Consider the following 8,926-nt stretch of genomic DNA (forward strand, 5'->3'; position numbering starts at 1 on the left):
CTCCAACAAATCAAATCACATTTTTACTAAAACTACAAAAAGGTAAAATGGATTTCTTCCAGTTTTCTGTAATTGTTGGTTATTTTCTGTTTTAGTATGTCAATTGAAATAAATAGCAAATGAATTCAAAAGCTCACTTTTTTTGATCATTGCTCTCTTTACCTCAAAGTCAACTAAAAAACTATATTCAAGCAATAATAAACATAAATCCCCAGCTCTAGTATTGACCGTATTGGCAACCAGTGCTTGCATGCTGTGTGAATAAAGCCTGGAATGAATGCTGCACGGAACATGTAGCAGACTCAGGGCCTGCATTTGACAAACCAGCAACTTTCGGCACTCCCCCCCCAATAGTTCCTGGGAAACAAGAAAATATTACGCCAGTAGCATGGACTTTTTAAGACCAACACTAAAGTCTAGGAACCCAAATTCAGACCCTGGTTGCTCAAAATGTAAGAAATGTTCTTTAAAAAGCAGTAGGGAAAAATGCGGTGCCAAAAGCTGTTCGTCCACTTTGGATTTTGTGCAGGTAGTGCTTTTTTATGTCTTGCTATCCCAGCTCAAATACACAGTCCATCTTTTGTTGATACCAAATAATTTGTTATTGCAGAAATCTAAAATGCCTCTCTTCCTGTTTTCCAGAGAAGATTCCCAGAATAAAACTACCAAGCATCTGGTGGCAGCAGATGTAGAAAGTCACACAAAACATTTGGCTGAATCCCAGTTGTTTTGTATCAGTAGAAAGTAGCAAAATGGACAAATTATATCAAGGGTAACGGATCATCATTCTCTGTCCATTTCTGTAAAGCAATAAAAACAAAACCAATGACTTTTCCATTGCTCCCTCCTAAACATCTCTCATTCATCAAAAACATTTAAAAACATCTGTTTAAAAAAAAAAGTAGTCAATATCTAAAAGAGAGGATCAATGATGTAATGTTTTAAACTTATTTTGTCAATCACGGACATGCAGTTATTTTTTTTCCTTCACAACGATCCTACCTCTGTCCTTCATCCAAATGCTTCTGTCTCCACCCAAAGCAAAATGGATAAATTTTCTCCCCCGTCCCCCACCTTTCTCCTCAATCTTCACCCCCCATCCAAATATTCCTCCATTTAGAGTTGTATGCCAAACTAATAAATCCTCACAAGGTGGTTTTAGACAGAGTGCCGTAACTTATGTCACCACTGGAGCTAAATCTGAGCACAGCGGACAGTGCGATGCAAGCATGCTGGAGATATACGCAGGGGGATTTATTGTGGCATATTTCATCTGAGGCCATGCTGGGCCTGTTCTGATGTCTGTTTTGCAATCGTGAACTAGGATGTCTGGCAGAGAGGCACATGGACAGGTATAGTAAGAAACCCCCTTCTATTGTCTCTATATTTCACCAGACTATTATTTCAGCACCGACTGAAACTTGAGATGTTTTGTTCTACTGTTGCATACTTTTTCAAACCAGCCTGACCAAGTGCTGATTGCATAAAAGGAGATACCACTTGTGTTAGAAAAATTACAGCTAAAGTCCCTGATACATAGCACAATATGATAAATTAAAAGCTGTGTAAGCTAAAACACAGCTTGTGTGGGTGTGTTTTTAAAGTTAAAACACACCCACACGGTGAATCTTGCTTTGAGCATTCTTTCAACTCAAGGACTCATGTTGGCTTGAATGCTCAAATAAAGCTTCCTTGGGGCCACAGCTGTGGCATTTTTCCTTTGTCTATAATTTACAATTTTTTATATCTTTCACTTGAAAGACAATAATCTTTGTGATCCTATCTGTGATTCTTAGTAAATGTCATTCAGTGTTTAGAGTGACAAAAGTGTAATTGATATTATCTTTGTACTCAGAGGTTTAAATTATTTAAGGATCATAAATAAGCTTATCATTAAATAGAAAGTGTAGTTGGATTCCATTATTTTGTCGGATGACTCTCTTTTCAAGTTAAATGAGCTTGAGTTCATGCCATTTGGTCACATGTGTTGATGAAATTTTAATATCTGTTGCATGAAAGATGAATCAGAGCTTTACACTGTAACTGGTCATTGAAACACATGTGGGTGATGTTGAGGAGATGGAGGGAGAGAAAGAGAAAAAGAGGTCATGGGGAGGCTAAGAACACGCGTGGAAAAGCTGAATTCTAAGTGAGGAAACTCAAAGTTAAAACAGCAGTCAACATGTGGTGTACTCAGTTCAGGCTGTATGGATAGCTGTTTAGACATGCATGCTGATTGCTGGTTTTAGATTTAAACCTAAATGTCCATTTTCTTCCAATTGTCATGATGATTAGCATGTCAGCTGTTATCTATATGCCTGTCTCTCTGCTGTCTGCATGATGTAAAATCCTTTGGGCTAACAGGTAAGAAAAGACTAGCATTGCTAGAAAGTAACTGATGCTGCAAGTATTCAGGTGGAACATGGGGGTCCTTGGAAGGATATGCAGAAAGGAAATCCTTCTCTGGTGTACCTTTCCCTCCCAAATATGCTTTTTACTTTTCTTTCCTTCTTCAAGCCTTAAGAAAAAAAAACTACAATTGTGAACCTGAGGGGTGAAGCAGAGGACACGGTGTCTTGCAAAGCACATGCACGTAATATTAGGGTCATAAAACTTAAAAACAAAAAAATAAATTAAAAGCTATTTTGGAACATTGAAAGAGAAATATTTATGCGTCTGGCTCTGGATAGAGGTCATTTCTTTGGGCAATGAAGGCCTGCAGGGGCACAGGTAACAACCGTCAACAGGCGATGAGGGGGGGATGCTGTGGGGCTGCATGCTCTCCATGTCCAACCAGATGTCCACATGTGTGACTGGGTTTCCCCTTTTCAGTCGGCCAGAGTGGCCAATGTTGGGGTTTCGAAAGAGCGAGAGAAATAGAGGGAGAGAAAGAAATGTCTGCTCCTAATTACAAAAAACAAAGAAAAAAAGAATTTTGGAGCTTTTGACTTTTGCTTACGTTAAGACTCGAGTCACAGCTACGCAAGGGGAGCTACCGACACACAGAGCAGCCTCCCTGATGACAAGGGGGGAAAATGAGAGGTGAAAAAAATACAAAAACATTATCCACCAAGTGGGACTGATTGAAAAGCTGCAAAAAGCAATTACGATTGTGAGAATGTGCAGACCCCTCGTCTTAGCAGCCAGCAAACATCGTAAATCGTGTGGCAGCCTCTGTTTACACTGTGTTGACCTTTCTATAGCCTCTGTCCTGGCTGGGCTCTCCATGCCCTCAGCACTGTTGACATACATACACATGAGGCTAGTTCAAATATACATGAACTGAATAAATTAGTTTTTAAAATGGCCATGACTTGTCTGCATTTGGCTGATTTTAAACTGATTTAAGTTTCCATTCCAGTTTTCTTGCCATTGGGTTTAGTTGTCAGATTTTGCAGTGTGGATTTTTCAATACTATTATAATTATTATTATTATTATTATTACAATCTGTTATGTGTTGAATTGTGTTTTAAATTAGTCAAGAACTTATCATATCCGTAACAGACAGAACTGTATATACAAGTATGTTCTACTTTCCTCTCCGCTTTGCCATGAGAGGCTGAACTTTTGCATGAGTACAGCTAATCAGAGTTAGCCCATGATTGTTCTATAAAAGCATCCTCCTCATACTCCTCTACATGTTTACGATGATGATAACATAACTGTTGACAGCTAAGGATGGGTTTGTCCTTGGTGTCTGCCAGATTTTGCTCCTCTCACCCTCATGTGATCGGCTCATTCACAAGCATGAACACTATTCATGGTCTTGTTTTGGGGTTGGACCAAGTTGCTGCTGTGGGGGTAGAGTTTGGCTTCCACATTGGCGGGTTGTTTTAGGTGTCCACCACCTGGAGCTCAGCAACTCGGATAAGAGGGGTGTGGAAGCAGTAGTTTGACCAATGGACGATCAGCTTTGTATTAGTCCCCAGGTTTTTGCTTGGCAACAGCAAAGAAGCTGAGAAAACAAACAGCAATTGGCCAGGTACACAGAAGTGAGAACGCAAGGTTTAAACTTTCTGTCAACATTTTTTTTTTCTTCTTTACACACACATCTACAGTAGTTCTGTCATTTTACATGCCAAACAAGTACAACACTATGAGAGACTGTCCAAAAGAGTGCACCCTTATATCGACTTATATGATTATCACTTTTTGGCAGCTATGACAGCAAGCTTTTTGCTCTACTTTTGAGTGTGGCCATACAGATCAGGTATAAACAGTTTTGAATTTTAGAAGTAGTCAACATTATGAACTAGTTAGTTTTGAGCTACCCCCTCAACGCGGACGTTTTCAATGCAGCACATGGAGTCCAGTCTAGTATGTGGTTTACACAGAATTGGCTGCTGGACTCTGCTGAGAGCATCTTAGCCAACAAGCCAGTTTTCGACTCTGGGGATAATGGCTGCACATAATGTTAAGCATTTAAAAATAAAAGCACACAAAACACTGACTTGATTAAAGTAAAATACTACATACTACATTCTTCATTTCTTTTTCTTTTTTTACCTCTTAACCTGCTTCTGGGCCACCACCCATCAGTTTCTTTTTTTAATTTGTCCTCACATGCATAACTTGAATACAACTGATGTCCAAGACCTGAACTTACAGTTGACTGCAAAGTTATCATTTTAAGTCTTTCAGAGTGAGTGAGTGAGTGAGTTACCTAGTCATTGGTTAGTTAGTTACAGCCCAACAAACATTTTGAGATATTCAGAGAAATTCCGAACAACTTTATGGACACACAATAATTACACAATGACAACCTTTGCCAGCCATAGAGCATTTGAAAGAGTTGGAGCTGCATGTGAGCAGCAGTTATAAAGACGGAATTGTGTGAGAGACACTCATTACCACCATTAACTTCAGACACAAAGTGTCAACATGTTTCAAACTGTAAAAAAGAAAGCAGCTCTTTTAAACAATGTTTTAAGGAAAGTAAAATTTAGCTTATTATACACGTAAAGGATTGTGGCAGAAACAACACCACTTTTCTACTTGCACCTGGAGAGGGATATACACATTTGAAATGCATCATCAGGAGAGATGGGAGCTGCAGGAAGGCATAGTACTTCTTAAAAAAAACATTGTTTGCATGCAGAAGATACTGGATATACACTGGGGCACTCAAATATCATATTATTTGTATAAAAATAAAGAATAGTTGCATACATTATTATTTTGGAAAATTTACTTACGTGTATAGCGATATGTGTGTACAATGTTGGACAATAGGTGTGTCTTTCTGTGGCATCACATTTAAAAGTGATAGTACATTTTAAACAGTATGTAAGTGTTGCACTTCTGCTGGACTATTCTAGCAATACTCAGGTATGTAAGTACTCCCTTTTAAGCTTCACTAAGCAGCTCTACTCTTGTCCTAAGAAGACCTTTAATTTTACTCCTTTGATGTAAACCACTGAAGATGTGGAGCAGCATTTATTCATTCATATTTATTATAAAGGAAAGTTAAAAGTAACATTACATTACAATGTAAACGGGCCTTACTCAGTTTAAAAACTGGTTTTAGCAGGTTCCTGTTCTGCAGAAACATAAAACATGGTTGCAGCACGTCGGGACAGACATTTGTACAGGACATCGATTTGGACTAGACAAATTTGGACAACTAAAACAACAATACAGTTACATGAGGACAAAGGCATTTATACAAGACATCAGCTGGGCTAGACAAAGCACACGTTATAGTGTATCTGGTCATGGAGTGTGAATGTGCAGTATAATTTCTAGGTGTGTGTGCATGTGTCTACTGTGGACACACACATATTGTTTGTGTCTTGCCACCCCGACATAACTCTGGAAGACCATGTTTTGAAATAATAAACACACACACACACACACACATCAATGGACATGCTCTTAACATACACCTCTGCACACCTCAGCCAAAATGCGCTAAAAATTTACGACCTTAACATTCCTGCAGGGTCAAGCAATTTATCAAATCCTGCACATTCTGGTTTCAATTACACAGCCGATTGTGGAAAGCGGTTATTTTAGCAGGTTCATTTGGCCCAGTAGGGAAGGTTGAGTCTTTTTGCTTAACATCCCATCCCCTGAATGCAACTGGGCATTACTTTCTGGACAGACGCTCGCCATTCTCCATGCTACAGACGAGAGAAGCAAGACTTTCTACAGCAAGAGAGAAATTGTCAGGCCGCTAGAATGTGAGCAGATGAGTCGCGGGTGTCATCACACAACTGTCTCTCTCAATTTCTGTTCTCCTCTGGTCTTCTGGCTTTGTTTTCCTCCCAGACCTTTTTCAGCTGTAAACTCAGTCTATCATCCTGCATGTTCCTTCCTTTAACCCCCCTCGTCTGTCTGAAGCTTTACAATGATGAAAAGTCTTCTATCAGTGTATTTTTTTTGCCTTTCTCTTTATCACTCTGCAGGTTTCTATTACTGCCCCTCTCTATTCTTTTCTCCCCCACGTCATCCTTCTCTATCTGACTTTCTTGATCTCTTGGTCCTTTTCTCTGCCTCACACTCTCTCCCTCCATCTCTCTCCTCTCTCTCTCTCTGTGGTAGAGTGGTGATAAATCCTTATTTTATTGCTGGAGAATTCCTCTCTCCCTGCAGGGCTGACAGCTCCCCACGTTCTAAGACACTGCTAGGACCAAACCCAATCCTCCCTCCCTCCATCACTCCATCTCTGCCTCCATCTGGCCCTGATTACTGAGGGAGTGGAAGGGTGGCGGTGTGGAGGAGATGTTGGAGGGAGGCATCACACCATTACACCCAAGGAGAGGAAAGGGAGAAAGGAAGGAGGGATGGTGGGAATGGAGGATGCACAACACGTTTGTATGGTAAGGAGGATGAAGAGGAGGAGGAACAACACCAGAGGGGAAGAAGGAGAAAATAAGGATGAAAAAAGACACAAAAGTTAACAATAGGAAGAGAGAGGTCTCATTGATCTAGATGAAGAGGAGGAAGAAAAAGAACAGCAGAGGAATTCAAAGGAAACAATTTTTATTGTATGTGTAAGTGTTTTAATGGGAAGCTATATTTGCTTGCATTCAAGTAAATAAGGTTAAATGACTAGACATTTAGTAGCAACCAGTTGATAAACACTGAATTAAAAATGCTGCTTTTGTTTTCACAAGTCTCTAAAGAAGAAATGTGATGAACAGAGGAATGGTGGCATAGGAGGTAGTAGAAGGTGGAGTAAGAGAAGGCAAATAAATACTATCGTGTTCTTACTGTGACTTTAACAGGAGGCTAGAACCATGTCAATAGAATTGTTCCTTCACGACAGACAAGAAAAATGTTTCCAGTGATGTGAGCAGGAGAGACAACAGTGAAGGATAGAGTGGGAGGTAGACAGAGGAAAGGAGAAAAAAATAAAATAAAATACAGAGAAAATGGAACAACAAGTGACAGCCACAAGCAACAAGCACCAAGACAACGGTTAAATAGATGTCCAAGCTGAGCCAACACCCTGCTGTTTATACTGAGTAATCTCCATTATACTACACACAGCACACAAGAGATGCTACATAGGACAATGCTGCAGGGCATTTGTGGTGCTTTTTTAGCAGAAGTTATTTGTATTTAAAGCTGTATTTAAAACATTAATGATTGGCAGTTATATTATATAAAATGCATTTTGAGTAAACATTCCAGGTGTATATTGTGATGAAGTTTAAACTAAATTCTGTGGGGTTAGTGTTTGGTGGCATATTGTCAAGTTTCACAATACAGCACACCACTAAAGCAGTAGCTGAGTCCTGCTAATGTATCGAAAAGTGATAATGGCTATCATTTGAGTGGAAAGTGGGTTAATGAAGAAGAGATTTTGGAACACAGCATGTTTCTGTTTGTGTTTGTGTGTGCATGTGCGTGTGTGTGTGTGTGTGTGTGTGTGTGTGTGTGTGTGTGTGTGTGTGTGTGTGTGTGTGTGTGTGTCCTGGCAGGCCGACTTACTGCAGCAGGTGCCAGAAGAGTGTGTAATAAACACAACTGCTTTGGACAAGCTGGCCTCTCACATCAAATAATGTGTTTTGGCGATGTCCACCTCAGCTGTTCACACAATCAACACTCAGCAGCATTGAAGGCTCTCAAGAAAACACAACTAATTAATATCACAGTTTCTCACAGTGAGGCAGGGCTACATGAGAAAATAAAAATCTGGTTTTGGTTTAGTTATTGTCCTGCGAGTTTTGTTTTAACAAGGATATCAACTCAAAGTGAAGACTTTATTTCCAAATAAGATTCCAAAATTTTCAGTATCTTACACCTTCCTCACGGTATTAAAACTGAGGTTTATATTGTTTATAAAATACGAAATATACATTACTGTAAATACAGTATGTTTTCAGATTAAATACATTATGAAAGTTTATACTTGTTCTACCTCTGCATTATGTGTTGGAGGATAATGGATAAACACAGTCTTTAAGCAAGAATGATTATATTAAAAAGCTTTAAGGTCAGTATCTACCTTTATTAAGCTTCACTTCACATCAGGAGGATACAAATCATACATTTTGCAGTTTCGATATTGAGCAATCAATATTACTGTCCCCAAAAAATATACCGTAATTAATAGTAAATATTTCCCCTTACAAATGAAGTTTCCAAACATGAAAGAACATCCACAAGACACTGTTGACTAAGCTTTAAGCTTCATGTTAGATTATGAATCACCCCCGCCCCCCTCCCTGACTTGCTCTCCCGCCACCTCCACCAAAATAATCAGGATAATTTCTATTCATTATTACACCTCAATTTATCTGCGAGACGAGACGTAGGGAGGACTGGGTATAACTCTAAGGAATAACAATACCATTAAAAAGCCTGTGCGGCAAATATCAATCATTGTTGCCGTTAATGTCCCTTCAGCCTATTCAGATGGCCTCTCTCTTTTCCTAATGTCCACCCATCTGTGTGTGTGTGTGTGTGTGTGTGTGT

Source organism: Etheostoma spectabile, chromosome 17, assembly GCF_008692095.1.
Source record: "Etheostoma spectabile isolate EspeVRDwgs_2016 chromosome 17, UIUC_Espe_1.0, whole genome shotgun sequence".
Classification (NCBI taxonomy): domain Eukaryota; kingdom Metazoa; phylum Chordata; class Actinopteri; order Perciformes; family Percidae; genus Etheostoma; species Etheostoma spectabile.